The sequence below is a fragment of the Chiloscyllium plagiosum genome, unplaced genomic scaffold (genome assembly GCF_037043375.1).
Source record: "Chiloscyllium plagiosum isolate Xiang-an unplaced genomic scaffold, Cpla_swu_hap1 HiC_scaffold_8, whole genome shotgun sequence".
In the NCBI taxonomy this organism is placed as follows: domain Eukaryota; kingdom Metazoa; phylum Chordata; class Chondrichthyes; order Orectolobiformes; family Hemiscylliidae; genus Chiloscyllium; species Chiloscyllium plagiosum.
In genome coordinates this window covers 52,337,520-52,352,654 of record NW_028270146.1, presented here as the reverse complement: position 1 = coordinate 52,352,654, position 15,135 = coordinate 52,337,520, and the positions used below count along the sequence as shown (strand labels likewise).

At 41.1% G+C, this 15,135-nt stretch overlaps 1 protein-coding gene across 2 annotated transcripts in view; it reads left to right on the top strand.

Moving 5' to 3' along the window:
- Positions 1 to 15,135, top strand: part of LOC122553578 (SERTA domain-containing protein 2-like) — a 58,010-nt gene that overhangs the window by 22,631 nt on the left and 20,244 nt on the right. Inside the window, exon 2 of one of the 2 annotated variants that reach the window (XR_015757902.1) lies at positions 1,290 to 3,618. The exons of the other annotated variant lie outside the window; for it this stretch is intronic. The gene's annotated coding sequence lies outside the window, so the exon portion shown is untranslated. Of the gene's footprint in view, positions 1 to 1,289; positions 3,619 to 15,135 lie in introns of those variants that run through there. 2 annotated transcript variants of the gene reach the window in all.

Here is a 15,135-nt window from a genome sequence, read left to right as displayed (position 1 = left end):
AGAACATTGGCTTTGATGTCAACAGCTGGGAAGAGCCTGCCTTGGGACACTGATGACAGGCCCTTCTTGACTGAGGTGTAGCTGGCTTTGAAGTGAGGCGGATGATGAAGGCTGAAGATGAGAGCGCGAAAGGCAGCTCAAGAAGGCACATTAATCAGGTTGAGCCAAGCTCATGAAACCCATGTGTGATAAAGAAAGTCAGTATGAATGAAATTTAATATTTTACAAAAGGTACAGAAACTTGGTAAGGTGATCTCCTCCTATTTTTGATTTTGCTTTTCTGGAAGTTTCACACACCGAACACAATATTATGAGCTTTAAGAGGGAAAGTCATCAGCAGATTATCCATCTTGAAACAAACCATTATGCTGTAGCTGTAATTCAGGCAAACAGAATATGGGCAGAAAAGCAAAATGGAGTTGTAACAATAGTGTCTCAGTGATGAAACAAATTGGTGAATCATTTACTCACCTCAGCATAACCATGTGGAATGTGGTTTCTATATTTTTTGAATACTGTTTGTCAGTTAGTCTTTTACTTTTATATCTCCTTTACCTTTCACTCACCTCACTCCTATCTCTTGCAATTTCTTTATTCAATACAATAGCAATACAATACAATTCAATACAGCACAGGAATAGGCCATTTGGCTCAAGAAGCCTACTCCTAATCCTTATTTAGACCAGCTATGAATTGCCCATGTGCAGTTTTTACTCCCTCTGTTCACCTCCCATTCATGATTATATCAAGATACACCTTAAATGTTGCTAATGTGCATGATTCCACCACCCCAACTGGCAGTACGTTCCAAGCACATCACCTTCTAAGTGAAAACTTTTTCTCTTTTTTTTCTTTTTTCTCTGTCTTTCTTCACACTAGGTGTAGTGAACACAATATTATGAGCTTTAAGAGGGAAAATATCCACACCAAATCAACAACAAATTGTATTAGAGTTTAGAAATTTGAACTGAAGTGGAAGAAAAAGCTGACACAAAGGAATGTGAAGAAATGGAGGAGTGTTTTTTTTTTGAAACATTATAAAGATATAGAGTGAGGTATAAAGTGTTTCAGGATGTCATGAATGAATGTGGAGAAGGGCTAGAAACCAATTAAAATTGAAGAACTGCAGAGCCAAATGGAAATAATTTGAAAACTGTCTGAAAATATGAGGAAATAAGAGATCAAGAGAGAGATAAGGAAAACTGAGGGAGATAATTAAGAAAAAGTTCACAAAAACATCAAATGTAACAATATATTAAATGACAGGGTTTTTTTTTATTAATTTGCAGGATGTGGGTGTTGCTGGCTGTCCAACATTTATTGCCCATCTCTAGTTGCCCTTGAGAAGGTGGTGGTGAGCTGAAATTGGTGATGAGATCTTCCTGAGAAGAGACCACTGCTACTATTTGAATAATGATTTTTAAAAAATTGATACAGGAATTTAATAGATTCTCATCGGTCTTTAATAAAGAAAATCAGTGTAGAAGGAAGTGAATGCTGAAGTGGTTGGGGGTGAGATTAGTAGTATTATACATACGGAATTTAAAAAGTAGTAAAATCAAGGGGAGACACATCACTAGGGTGTGTCAGGATATGTCTTTAGGATCATGTGGGAATTGAGGGAGGAAATTTCAGTGGCCTTAAAGATGTTATTTCAAATATTATTCACAAGTACAATTACATGCAGTATCATGCGAAGTGTGAATTGGATTATTAATTTTATTCTGCAAGTATAATAGTCATTAAATTGTAAACAACTAGATGAGTAAATGGTTTTTCCTTATAGGCATCAAACTTTGGTCATGATACACATTGATTTCTGAATCTGTTCTTATAACTCAGAAATAAAGAATACTCACAAAATGCCCAGTACTATGGAGCTGCATTAATTGTATTGAGTAGCATTGTTTCAGACAAGACATGGTTCGCTATATTATATTTAAGAAATAAAACTGATAAAGGAGTTACATCATTTGAAGGTAGTGTGAAAAATGTGGAGATTAAATGACAACCCAAATGAAAAAGAAATCATTAAAATCATAATTCCCTAGAGAAATAGTAGCAATAGATGAGTTCACTTCAATGTGGCATGCTGTCACACAAAGGCAAATGTATTTCTATCCCTATAAAGCACTGATATGTTTGTATGACATGTGTGGTTTTTGCCTTGTTTTAAACTTTCTTTTTACTTCTCCAACTGTTCAGCCTTTGAATTTAACAGTAATTAAGTTGCACTGTGACAATCAGTATCTTGCTACCTGAATTCTTCAGGAGTGACTGGTGGTCAATGGGGTGTTGAGAGTTGGGAAATGATTTCATTGTTAAACTCCTGAAAGGTTGAGGTGTGTTTTTCAATTAGGAATAATTTGGAGACACACCATAAATGTTGAAACATCTTATTGAGTGGGGTTGAGGTATGGAATCCCCATTAGCTATCACTACTTAATTGTATTCTTTAAGTATTTGTACTTCAGTGCTATCCATTTTTCAGTGCTTTGAAAAGTTTTATTACAAAGTGATGTATTGTGAAGGAAATGTTAAAAGCTTTGCCTTTTTAGGAGAAAGAAGACTTATGATAAACAATATCATATCAGAAGTAGTGAGAGAGTTAAGTTAGACTGTGTCCAAGGGTTGAAAGGTCTGGATGTAGATGTAAGATTAAGCGTTAGAGATTTAGAACAGAAAGCAGGATAAACCTTAATGACATTTAACAAAACCATATGGAATGTGCTACTGGAGTTGGTGATTGAATCAGAGACTATGTTAACTTTTGAGATTAGGTTAAATAGTTGGTTAAGTACATGGAGAAATGAGAATAGAGCAGTCACCTGCGATCATGTAGAGGAATAACAACAAAGGACAGTTAGACCAAATGTTTTGTGCCTATATTGTAATTTGATATAATACTGTATCCAAGGAAATATTATTGATACACCATCCTTTGAAAATTACTTTAGCATAATGCATCTTGGAAGAACATATTTTAAAAAAAACAGTTTGACTGTTCTACAAAATGTGTGCTAACTCAGTCATCACTTCTAGTTTAAACTTCTTTTTAATAGCCATAGAAGAATTTGTAATTTGGTGACTAACATAATGGTACGTGTAGATGAGTCATAATAGGCAGCTGTTTCACTTACTGATATAGACAGCAATGTCTTTCAGCTTGTAACTCTCCTTTAATGGTAAAACAGTCCTAATGAGAAGAATGGCTGGTGATTGGCTTGTCCCGAGCTAAAGTGCAACCCACTCAAATGCAGCTTCTTACGTGGCTAAAGCCATCAGTTATTTCCTGTCATTGGCTTGCTTCTTTGTCAAGCTACAGCCAGTGAGAGGCTGGCTTGTGTTCCTGCCCTAAATGTGTAATCCGTGGGAGTCATACTGCCAAACGCCTACTGCTTGCCACTGCGTCACTGAGTCACACTTAACAATATTTCATCTGAGGTGACTGAATTGTACCAACAAAATGTTAAAATAAAAGTATTTTAGCGTTATTCACAGCAGGAAGCCTTTATATGGTGTCTAATTTTGACTTTTTTTAGCTAAAGAGAATTAAGCCTTTAAAATGTGGCATTCAAAGTCATGCACATTACTTTTTTTTAAAATAGAGCCGCTGGGCTATTCAAATGGTCATACTTATTTTTTGTTAGCATTGTGGATCATTTATGCTTAAGATTCTCATACTATCCAGTGAGGTACGGCTGTGTGCTTTTTTATTCTATTGGTTTAAGAATGTTGTCAACAAGTGGACAACTATTGATGAATTAGCTTAATTATTTGATAGGAGAGTGATTGTTATTCTTTGGAATAGGAAATCATTTGATTTTTGAAAAGGCTAAATGTTATTTGAATCTCATTCAAAGCAACACAAATGAATTTGACTTTTATGTTGAAGGATTTGTGATAAGTTTATAGTTTGTAACAATTTTACAAGGGTAATGATGCTTCCAGTCTTTACTGATGGCTCAGTGAATTTCGAATGCAACAAACTGATCCACAGAAACGTAAGTCCAAATGGAAGTCTCTACTGGAATATCGGTGTAGTGGTCAGAATGTTAGAATTGACCTGAGTAATCTGGATTACAGAGAGAAAAACTGCTCAGATTTCTTGCTTCTGGTTAAGTTTATTTTACTATTTTTGTTTGCTGGAAGGGTGTGTGTGTGTGTGTGTGTGTGTGTGTGTGTGTGTGTGTGTGTGTGTGTGTGTGTGTGTGTGTGTGTGTGTGTGTGTGTGTGTGTGTGTGTGTGTGTGTGTGTGTGTGTGGATGGATGTCTGGATGTCAGGCTCAACTCTAAGATCCCCATGATAACACAGCCAGCCACAAATGTTCAAACTTGTGCAGTAATGGCAATAAAAGCCATTATTTGAAACCGTAATCTTGTGAGAATCAATGCTTCAAGAGAAAAGGTGAGAAAAGATACATGTTACTAATGTGAATAAATAGGTTTGTGACCTCTCTGTGTTCCAGTAGTACATCTGGATTAAAAATAATTGTTTGGTTGGCAGTTGATCATCCTCTGTCGAGCCTCAAGGGAGACTGGTTCGCCAGGTTAGATCTCATGGAATACAGGGAGAACTAGCAATTTGGACATAGAACTGGCTTGAAGGTGATAGTGGAGGGTTGCTTTTCAGACAGGAGACCTGTGACCAGTGGTGTGCTGCAAGGATTGGTGCTGGGTCCACTACTTTTCTTCATTTATGTAAATGATTTGGATGTGAACATAGGAGGTATAGTTATAACTTGGAGGTGCTGGTGTTGAACTGGGGTAACAAAGTTAAAAATCACATGACACCCGGTTATAGTCGAACAGTTTACTTGGAAGCACTAGCTTTTGGAGTGCCACTCCTTCATCAGGTGGTAAGTTTGCAGATTACACCAAAATTAGAGGTGTAGTGGACAGTGAAGAAGGTTACCTCAGATTACAATGGGATCTTGATCAGATGGGTCAATGGGCTGAGGAGTGGCAGATGAAGTTTAATTTAGATAAATGTGAGGTGCTGCATTTAGGGAAAGCAAATCAGAGCAAGACTTATACACCTCAATGGCAAGGTCCTGGGGAGTGTTGCTGAACAAAAAGACCGTGGACTGCAGGTTCATAGTTCCTTGAAAGTATAGGATATTGAAGAAGATATTTGGTATGCTTTCCTTTATTGATCAGAACATCAAGTATAGGTGTTGGGAGATCATATTGCGGCTGTACAGGACATTAGTTAGGCCACTTTTGGAATATTGCATGCAATTCTTATCTCCTTCCTATTGGAAGGATGTTGTGAATCTCCAAAGGGTTCAGAAAAGATTTACAAGGATGTTGCCTGGGTTGGTGGATTTGAGCTATAGGGAGAGGCTGAATTGGCTGCGGCTGTTCTACCTGGAGTGTCTGAGGCTGAGAGGTGACCTTATTTATAAAACCAGGAGGGACATGGATAGGCCTTTTCCCTGACATGGGGGAGTCCAGAACTAGAGGGCATAGGTTCAGGGTGAGAGGGGACCTAAGTGGCATGCAGAGGGTGGTGCATGTATGGAATGTTGGAAGCTGGTACAATTACAGCATTTAAAAGGCATCTGGATGGCTATGTGAATAGGAAGGATTTAGAGGGATATGGGCCAAGTGCTGGTAAATGGGACGAGATTAGGTAAGGATATCTGGTAGACATGGACAAGTTGGACGAAGGGTCCATTTCCATGCTGTACATCTCTATGACTCTAGTCACTTGTAATGTAGAATCTAAGTATAAAGTCCAACATTGATATAAAGACATCCGTCAGCATGGGTTGATACTGAACAAACTTGGATATATTTGTTAATTGAATATTTAAATATGGCAGAATAATAATTGGGTATAACAAAGCTAAGCAAATAAGCATAGCAAGGGCTCTTATGGCACAGTGGTAGTTTCCATATATCTGGGTCAGAAGATTCTGATTCAAGACCTAACTGCCCTGAAAAGTGTGCCCTAATATGTCCAACCACAATTGTTTCTTTTTAATTATAAGTATGTCAATGAATGCACATTTGTGCATGTATTAATTCTAATTGTCTTTTATAATACTGCAACATATTTTGAGCAAATAAAATTTCTGATGAGATATAAATTTTACATGAAACATTGTGAAATAATCTTCCAATAGAGATGCATTTTTAAATATGAAAATCTTTCAGCAACATCAATTTAACTTTTATTTTGTGCATGTCATTGCACCTATCCTAAGCATAGCCAACTACACACTAACACAATATAGTCAGTATATGATATCTGTAGATTTAACATTATTTGGAATAAATAGTTCATCTACCATGACATTAGACATGTGAACTAGGAGCATAAGCAGACTATTCGACCCTTTGAGACTGCTCCGCCAATAAATAAGGACATGGCACATCTGTTTGTGTTTCCAATCCATGTTGCCATCAACCCCGATAACCTTTGATTCTGTTGCCTAATAAACTGCCTTAAAAATATTCAATATTTCAACTTTCATCACCTTGTGAGGCAGAGACTTCCAATATCACACAACTCTCTGAGAGTTGTCATGACCCTGTTTGGAAATCAAGCCCTGTAAATCCAAAAGTCATCACAAGTGTGAATTGTGACCAATTTAATCTCTCAGAGCCCTGATTTTGACCACTTTTGAATATAAAAGAATCTCTCACCAGTTTTGTCAATGAACTGATAAACAAAACTATAGTTATTATAACAAACTTATCCTCTAACATGGGGCAAAACAGATTATCAATTACTAATGACCAAATTTAAACCGTATCCCATTTAAATCCAAATGCACATACAAGATGGACAAGGCAAGCAATTATTTCCAGAAATATCGTGGATGAAAAATTATAGGCAAAAGGGTACAAAGTCTGTGCAGCAGAGTTCAGTCCAAAAGGGGTGGAATGGGATGACTTTGTTCACAGTTGCTTTTAGTGATGATATCAAATTGTGGACTATGACATCCCTGAATTCACTAGCTGATTGATAGAATATAGATATGGTACGTGTTAACTGTTTCTTTTTCTAAAGTCATTGAATGTTATTTCTTTCACACAGTGAGTGAGAGAGAGAGAGAGACAGTGCAGAATTCTTCAAGTCTTTGAACAATGTGGGCAATTGTGAGTCTATTAGGAAAATATGGCGAGATTAGGAAAATGAGATTCTCAGTGATGAGGAACAAAAGTCAAATTTTACACCTAAGTTTTAAATGACAAGATGCCAACCTCAGCAGTAAGTGGTGAGAAGCCTATTTGCTTTGACTTGTCTTTATTTCTTATTGTTATATGTACCTTCATACAGTGAAAAGCTTCGTTTTGCGTGCAATACAGGCAGATCATAACATACATAAATCATCTGGCTATTGAACAGAGTGAGGAATACAAAGTTACAGCTTCAAAAAAAGTGCACAAAAAGCAGGATCAACATTAGATTTGAAATTTGAGAGGTTCATTTCAGATGTGTAATGACAGTGGGAAGGAAGCTGTCTTTGACCTTGTTGGTACCTTTGTTTAAGCTTTTTGTATCTTCTGCCTGATGGAAGAGGTTAGAAGAGATTATAAGTGGGGTGGGAGAGGTCTTTAGTGCTGGCTGCCATTCCAAGGCATCGGGAAGTGTAGATTGAGTCGACGGATGGAAGGTTGGCTTGTGTGATGGACTGGGCTGTGTTCACAATCTGTAGTTTCTTAGTTTGGACAGAGCAGTTAAGTACCAAGCCGTGATGCATCTACATAGAATGCTTTCTATACTTAGTATCAATAAAAGTTGATGAGAGTCCTTACGGATGTGCTGAATTTCCTTAGCCTCCTGAAGAAGAAGAGGCGTGACTAAAAACAAACATTGCTGGAAAAGCACAGCAGGTCTGGCAGCATCTGTGGAGAGAAATCAGAGTTAATGTTTTAGGTCCGGTGACATTTCTTTGCCCGAAAATGTAACTGATTTCTCTCCACAGAGGCTGAGCTTTTCCAGCAATTTCTGTTTGTGTTTCTGATTTACAGCATCCACAGTTCTTTCAGTTTGTATGCCTTCTTGACCCTGGATCAAGGAGGGTGGTCCAGGACAGAATGTTGGTGTTCGTCACTCCTAGGAACTTAATGCTTAACCATCTCCACCTCCGCTCCATTGATGTAGATAGGGGCGTGCCCTACTCCTTGCTTCCTGAAGTCAATGATCAGCTCTTTAGTTTTGCTGACTTTGAGGGAGAGATTGCTATCTTTACACCATGCCACCAAGCACTCTATCTCTTTCCTGTATTCTGTTTCATCATCATTTGATATCCAGCCTACAACAGTGGTGTCATCAACGAACTTCTAGATGAGTTTGGATGAAATTTGACTACATAGTCGTGAGTGTACAGGGAGTACAGTATGGGGCTGAGTATGCATCCTTGTGGTATGTGGGTATTGAGGATTGTCACGGAGGAGGTGCTTTGTCTATCGCCACTGATTGCAATCTGTGGGTCAGGAAGTCGAGGATCCAGTTGCAGAGAGCAGAGTAGAGATCTATGTCTTGCAGTTTGGAGATTAGTTTGGTTGGGATTATAATGTTGAAGGTGGAAATATAGTCAATATGTAATTTGCATGCCTTTAACATATAAATGTGGCAGAATAGGTAATAGGTAATTGTGGGCGGCACGGTGGCACAGTGGTTAGCACTGCTGCCTCGCAGCGCCAGAGACCCGGGTTCAATTCCCGTCTCAGGCGACTGACTGTGTGGAGTTTGCACGTTCTCCCCGTGTCTGCGTGGGTTTCCTCCAGGTGCTCCGGTTTCCTCCCACAGTCCAAAGATGTGCAGGTCAGGTGAATTGGCCATGCTAAATTGCCCGTAGTGTTAGGTAAGGGGTAAATGTAGGGGTATGGGTGGGTTACGCTTCGGCGGGTCGGTGTGGACTTGTTGGACCGAAGGGCCTGTTTCCACACTGTAAAGTAATCTAATCTAATCTAATCTAATCTAATATTTCTACATAGTATGCTATTTTCTCACAGAGCAGAGTAAAACTAAATGGTGACAATACCCAACATAAATGTCAGAGCAGGTACCTGGTGGATCCAGCTTGCCTTACTCCTTTTAGGCCTCCATCTTGGCCAGCAGTTCCTTACATTTCAGAGTACACTCCGTGGACCATGACTGCCTGCATCCTTTGTCCATGGCAGTTGTCACCAGACATGTAATAGCCTCACCACATCCTGGCACATTTCCTACCCACTTAGAATTTGGTTATCCACTTCTGTTCTGCACTTTGGAATGCTCTGACACCTTGTGTTGTAATACCATTACCATGCTAGTTTGATTAGATTAGATTAGATTCTCTACAGTATGGAAACAGGCCCTTTTGGCCCAACAAGTCTACACCGACCCTCTGAAGAGTAATCCATCCAGACCCATTCCCCTACAGACCCATACCCTGTCTAATGCATTTAACACTGTGGGCAATTTATTATGGCCAATTCACCTGACCTGCATATTTTTGGATTTTGGGAAGAAACTGGAGCACCTGGAGGAATCCCATGCAGACACATGGAGAATGTGCAAACTCCGCGCAGTCGCCCGAGGCAGGAATCAAACCCGGGTCCCTGGTGCTGTGAGGCAGCAGTACTAACCACTGAGTCCCGTGCATGCAGGAACAGCAAACAATTTGGAGCAGGGTATATCTCAGGGCTCCAAGTTGCTCGCTTAGCATTTAATTACTTTGCGCTTACTCAGATGTTCATAGCACCTCTGCATTGCATTGCCTCACCTCATCTTGTCTATTTGCACTTGTTGCCTCTGTCAGAACATACAGACTCTCAGTATTTCTGACTTGCCTCAAGTCAGATTGAGGCTGACTTTTAGGGCAGATGCAAAGTCAAACTGCCTGCCATATATTGCCAGCAGCGATTTCTCATGGGAGTACGGAGAGGTGGCGGTGAACATGTTGTTATATAACAATATGGGCGATGGGAGGGCTGGGGAGGGGGGGGGGGCAGCTAGTCTGAGCCTGAAACTCACTCTGTAAAGTACTATCTGTGTTACTTTCCATCCAAATCAAAATGAAAAATAGCTGCTGACACACCAGGATTGGGGGAGTCAGTGTTTTTTCTTATTTCTATGAAGGAGTAGGTTATACTTTTGTGTGAGGCCCTTCAAGAGCCAATAGTGTTAAACAAACAGGATTAAAGTAATCTGTTATCACATAGTTCTGTAAGTGAACCTCATGCATTTGCCTTGTTTGTTGATTTTGTTTTCAGCAAATAGAATAAAGGAGAACCCTAAAGCTTTCTATACGTATGTGAAGAATAAAAGAATGACTAGGGTAGGAATAAGGCCAGTCAAACACAGAAGTTGGAAGTTGAGTGTGGACCCTGTGGGGCTCGGAGAGGTGCTAAATGAACATTTCTCATCGGTTTTCATTCAAGAAAAGGAGAGTATTCTAGAGGAGAAGAATGAGGTGTGAGATATTAGACTAGAAAGGATCATGGTTAATTACGAGCAGGTGTTATCAATTAGATTAGATTAGATTACTTAGTGTGGAAACAGGCCCTTCGGCCCAACAAGTCCACACCGACCCGCCGAAGCGCAACCCACCCATACCCTTACATTTACCCCTTACCTAACACTACAGGCAATTTAGCATGGCCAATTCACCTGACCTGCACATCTTTGGACTGTGGGAGGAAACCGGAGCACCCGGAGGAAACCCACGCAGACACGGAGAGAACGTACAAACTCCACACAGTCAGTCGCCTGAGGCGGGAATTGAACCCGGGTCTCCGGCGCTGTGAGGCAGCAGTGCTAAACACTGTGCCACCGTGCCGCCCACTAATTCTAGAAGGAATAAAATTCGACAAGTCCCCTGGGCCAGATGGGATTTATCCGAAGATTCTCTGGGAAGCTAAGGAGGGGATAGCAGAGCCTTTGGCTTTGATATTTAAGTCGTTATTGTCTATAGGTTTAGTACCAGAGGACTGGAGGATTGCAAATGTTGTGCCGTTATTCAAGAAGGGCAGTAGAGATGACCCAGGTAATTATAGACCAGTGAGCCTTACTTCTGTTGCAGGAAAGGTTTTGGAAGGGATTATAAGAGATAAGGTTTATAATCATCTAGCAAGCAACAATTTGATTTCAGATAGTCAACATGGCAGGTCGTGTCTCACAAACCTCCTTGAGTCTTTTGAGAAGGTGACCAAGCATGCGGATGAAGGTAGGGCAGTTAATGTGGTATACATGGACTTCAGCAAAGCCTTTGACAAGGTTCCACATGGTAGGCTGTTGGAGAAAATGCAGAGGCATGGAATTGAGGGTGATTTAGCAGTTTGGATTAGAAACTGGCTTTCTGAAAGAAGGCACCGTGTGGTAGTTGATGGAAAATATTCAGCCTGGAGTCCGGTTACTAGTGGTGTGCCACAAGGATCTGTTTTGGGACAACTACTGTTTGTCATTTTTATAAATGACTTAGACGCAGGCATAGGTGGATGGATTAGTAAATTTGCAGACGACTCTAAAGTCGGTGAAGTAGTGGACAGTGTGGAAGAATGTTACAGGTTGCAGGGGGACTTGGATAAACTGCAGAATTGGGTTGAGCTGTGGCAAATGGAGTTCGATGCAGCTAAATGTGAGGTGATTCACTTTGGGAAGAATAACTGGAAGGCAGAGTACTGGGTCAATGGAAAGTTTCTTGGTGGTGTAGATGTGCAGAGGGACCTTGGAGTCTGTGTACATAGATCCCTGAAAGTTGCCACCCAGGTTGATAATGCTGTTAGGTTTCATTCATAGAGGGATTGAGCTCCGGAGCCACAATATCATGCTGCAACTATACAAAACGCTAGTCCAACTCACTTGGAATATTGTGTACAGTTCTGGTCGCCATATTTCGGGAAGGATGTGGAAGCATTGGAAAAGGTGCAGAGGAGATTTACCAGGATGTTGCAGGAGCTGCCCACTTCACATTTTGGTCTATATAATGTCCACCCTATTCTCCTATATGCGATGTTTTCTTGGGTAATGTGTGGATTGGGGGTGGGGGAGAGATTCTTACTATTGCTACCACATTTACAATCACTGAGTGTATATGTGCCAAAGGCTTCAGCAATATAGAACTGATTTAGATTTATGCAGTGACATCTGAGTGCCCTTCTTATCAGAAACCTCCATGTCCAAATAATTTGGAGGATACTTTCAAATATTATTTATGTGTACTTACTGTGAATAACTATACTGCCGAGGAGCTGCTTTGTTTCTGATATTGCCCATTTAGATTCCGAGGAACTGTCCCTAATGGATCCAGGAATAAAAGCTGGGGTCATCTCAGTGGCTAATGCATTATGAACATCCACATAGATGGATGAGAAACACAGGAGCCTGGAAAACCAGGACCAGCATAAACCTCCAACAAATATGGAGCTGCTTCTCATGCAGAGTTCCCAGCCTTGGGTGCCCATATAATGTACCAAAGGAGAGCCATAAACACTTATCTTCCAAGGAATGCTGTGTAAATGAGGGGGAAACTGTGACACCATACCCTGTTAGATTGGCAGTCAGAAAACTGTGAAATGATGTCCAACTTCTCTGCAATGCAACATCATTTTAGCACTAAAGCCAACAAAGGTCACCAGATGTCTCTTCCACACGAGGTTCCCATGCAGGTCTCGTCTGGGTGTTTGTTGCAGTATCATTTAGACAGAAGATACCATTTGATCCTGAGAGTCTCTGCTTCAGACAATTTGCACACATTAAGGCTACATGGTTTTGAGAAAAACAATCAATATGGGGCATGAACATCGCTGGCTAGACCAGCACCATTTGCTATCCCTAAATGCACAGAAGGCAGTTAAAAGTCTACAACATGGTTCTAGAATTGCCAGGTAAGGAGGGCAGATTTCTTTTCTCGAGCCAGATCTCTTTTTTACAATTGGCAGTGGTTACATGGTTGCCACTAGGCTAGATCTTTTCTTAAATGGTCAGTGGAGATCCGACAGACAATGGAGATGTTACTCAGAAGGAACAGCACCTTAGCCCAGTAACGTTGGCTAAAGCAAAGCACGAAGGACTTAATTGTGAACCTTCTTTTTAATGCAACTGAGTTGAGTGAAGTCATCTTTCACTGCTGGCAAATATTTTGTTGAGGCCAGCATCCTTTGTGTAATTCCAACTGCAAGTACACCTTGCTGTTTTTATTCTATTTATACTTTTCCTATTGGTTAAAAGAAGTTAAGGTTCCAAAATGATGGAGGCCTTAACAACAAATGATGCTTCCTAGATCAGTCATTGCAAAGTTCCATGCTTGTATGGGCACTATGGAAAGGATAGCTATCACTCAGACAGACAGGCTTAGAACATCGTACGATGCTAAAGATGGCTAGTCTCTCTACCTTCATGCTTGTAGCTGCAGTCAAACTGACATACAGTTAATAATTAAAAATTAAAATATTTTTTACAAATCTATTTGAATGAAGTTTCATCTATCTCACCTGCCCCAAGCAGGTTTTGGTTTTCTTTTCCTCCCACCATGTCTCGGTGTATCCTGAGCCCAGATTTGAGATGGAGGAAGCTTACCCTAGAGTGGAGCCAGTTGACTTGGATTTTGGGAGGGTGCTCCTAGAGTGTTTGTGGCTAGACTGTCCAGATATGTAGAGAATGTCCTACCCAGATGCAAGTTCACCCTCATTGGCTTGAACTCTCACAGAGTTGGGGATTGCTGGCAGTATGAAGATGGAGAAGCAGGGCACCTCTGGAGTGTCCTGAAACTAGACTTCTGGTGGACCTGTATATGATTCCTCTTCCGGCTCCTACCTTCTTGTAAGGAAGCAGCACCCGGAGTGAGGTCAAGGCCCCCTTCCTCTCTGTTGTTTGCATTGATCCCCAAGGAGTGGAGTGATGGAGTGCTGGTCTGTGTTCCATGGCAGCTGCCAGCTTGTCCTTGGGAGATTGCCAGATGCTCTCATACCAAGGCAGCACAGTACTGATCGTGTTGGTGGACTCCTCGAACTTCCTACTGCCTCTGACAAACCTACCTGCTGGTTCCTGTGTCTGTGCATTTCCATGGGGTCCTTTCATTCCTGGAGCTGAGCAAGTGCCTGGTCTTCAGTAGTCTTCCGAATGCTAATGACCTGGAATGTTTCTTCCTAATGTGCCACGTGCCAGTGATGTGCTCACCCAACTAACATACAAATGAAGATGTCAGTATGTGAGCTGGTGGAGGGTGCAGGGGCAGCCTTGCCTGTAGTTCCCCATAGGGATCTGTGGCTACTTGGGAATGTTGAGAATACATTCACAGTGTTGATAATGGGAGAGAAGTGCAGTGCTTGACAATGAATCTTTTACTTAATTGCCAGGTAGTGGAGGTCTCAGCGATGTCACGACTGGTCATGTTCTCTCCTACTCGGGGAAGGATTTTCTCCTTGTGGGTGATTAGGAGACAAATGTTTGGTATTACCTGGTTTGCCTCTCTCTGCTCTGTTATGAATCCTTTGTTTTCTGGAATAAGAAAAAGGAAGATGAAAGTGGCTAGCACAGCTGTTGGTTCTGGTCCAGGTGGAGGCAAGTTGGTGCGGTTTCCTGAATGAGTGCATAGGTAGTGCAGACAATATGCAGGGTTAATAGTTTGATGTGCCAGGATAGATGAAATCTACTCTGTGAAAATGTTGCAGGAAATATTGAGAATGGCAGAGCATAAGCCTTGGTGGGAGGTAAGTGCAGTAGTGGGGTTAGAATATGAGAAAGCAGTGAGAAGTGGTGTCACTTATCTTCGTGCAGCACAGTCAATCATTAACCTTTTTTTCCTGCACTGTTGGGTGTTCCTCTGGACTGTGGACACTGACTGACATGTGAGGCAACCTCAGACCAGGCTGGCAAGGCCACGTGCTATGGTCTCCTCTAGTGGCTGTAGGGTAGGAAGATGCCCCTCCTTTCCACCATCCCCTCAAACAAGATAGTAGTGCCACAGAGATGTGGTGAATACAGAACCAAAGGAGAAATGTGTGAGAGAACACAGACGCTCATGGAGAGAAACCCTCCCGGAAACTCCAAGATTGATACTTATCCAACGTCTGGTGAAATTTATCCCAGAGAATGATATCAATGGCTGGCAGACTTGAAAGTCTGATTGCCAATTGTTCCCTGTCCTCTCAGTGCTGTGACAAACTGACACTGACAACCAATCCAACCCTGTT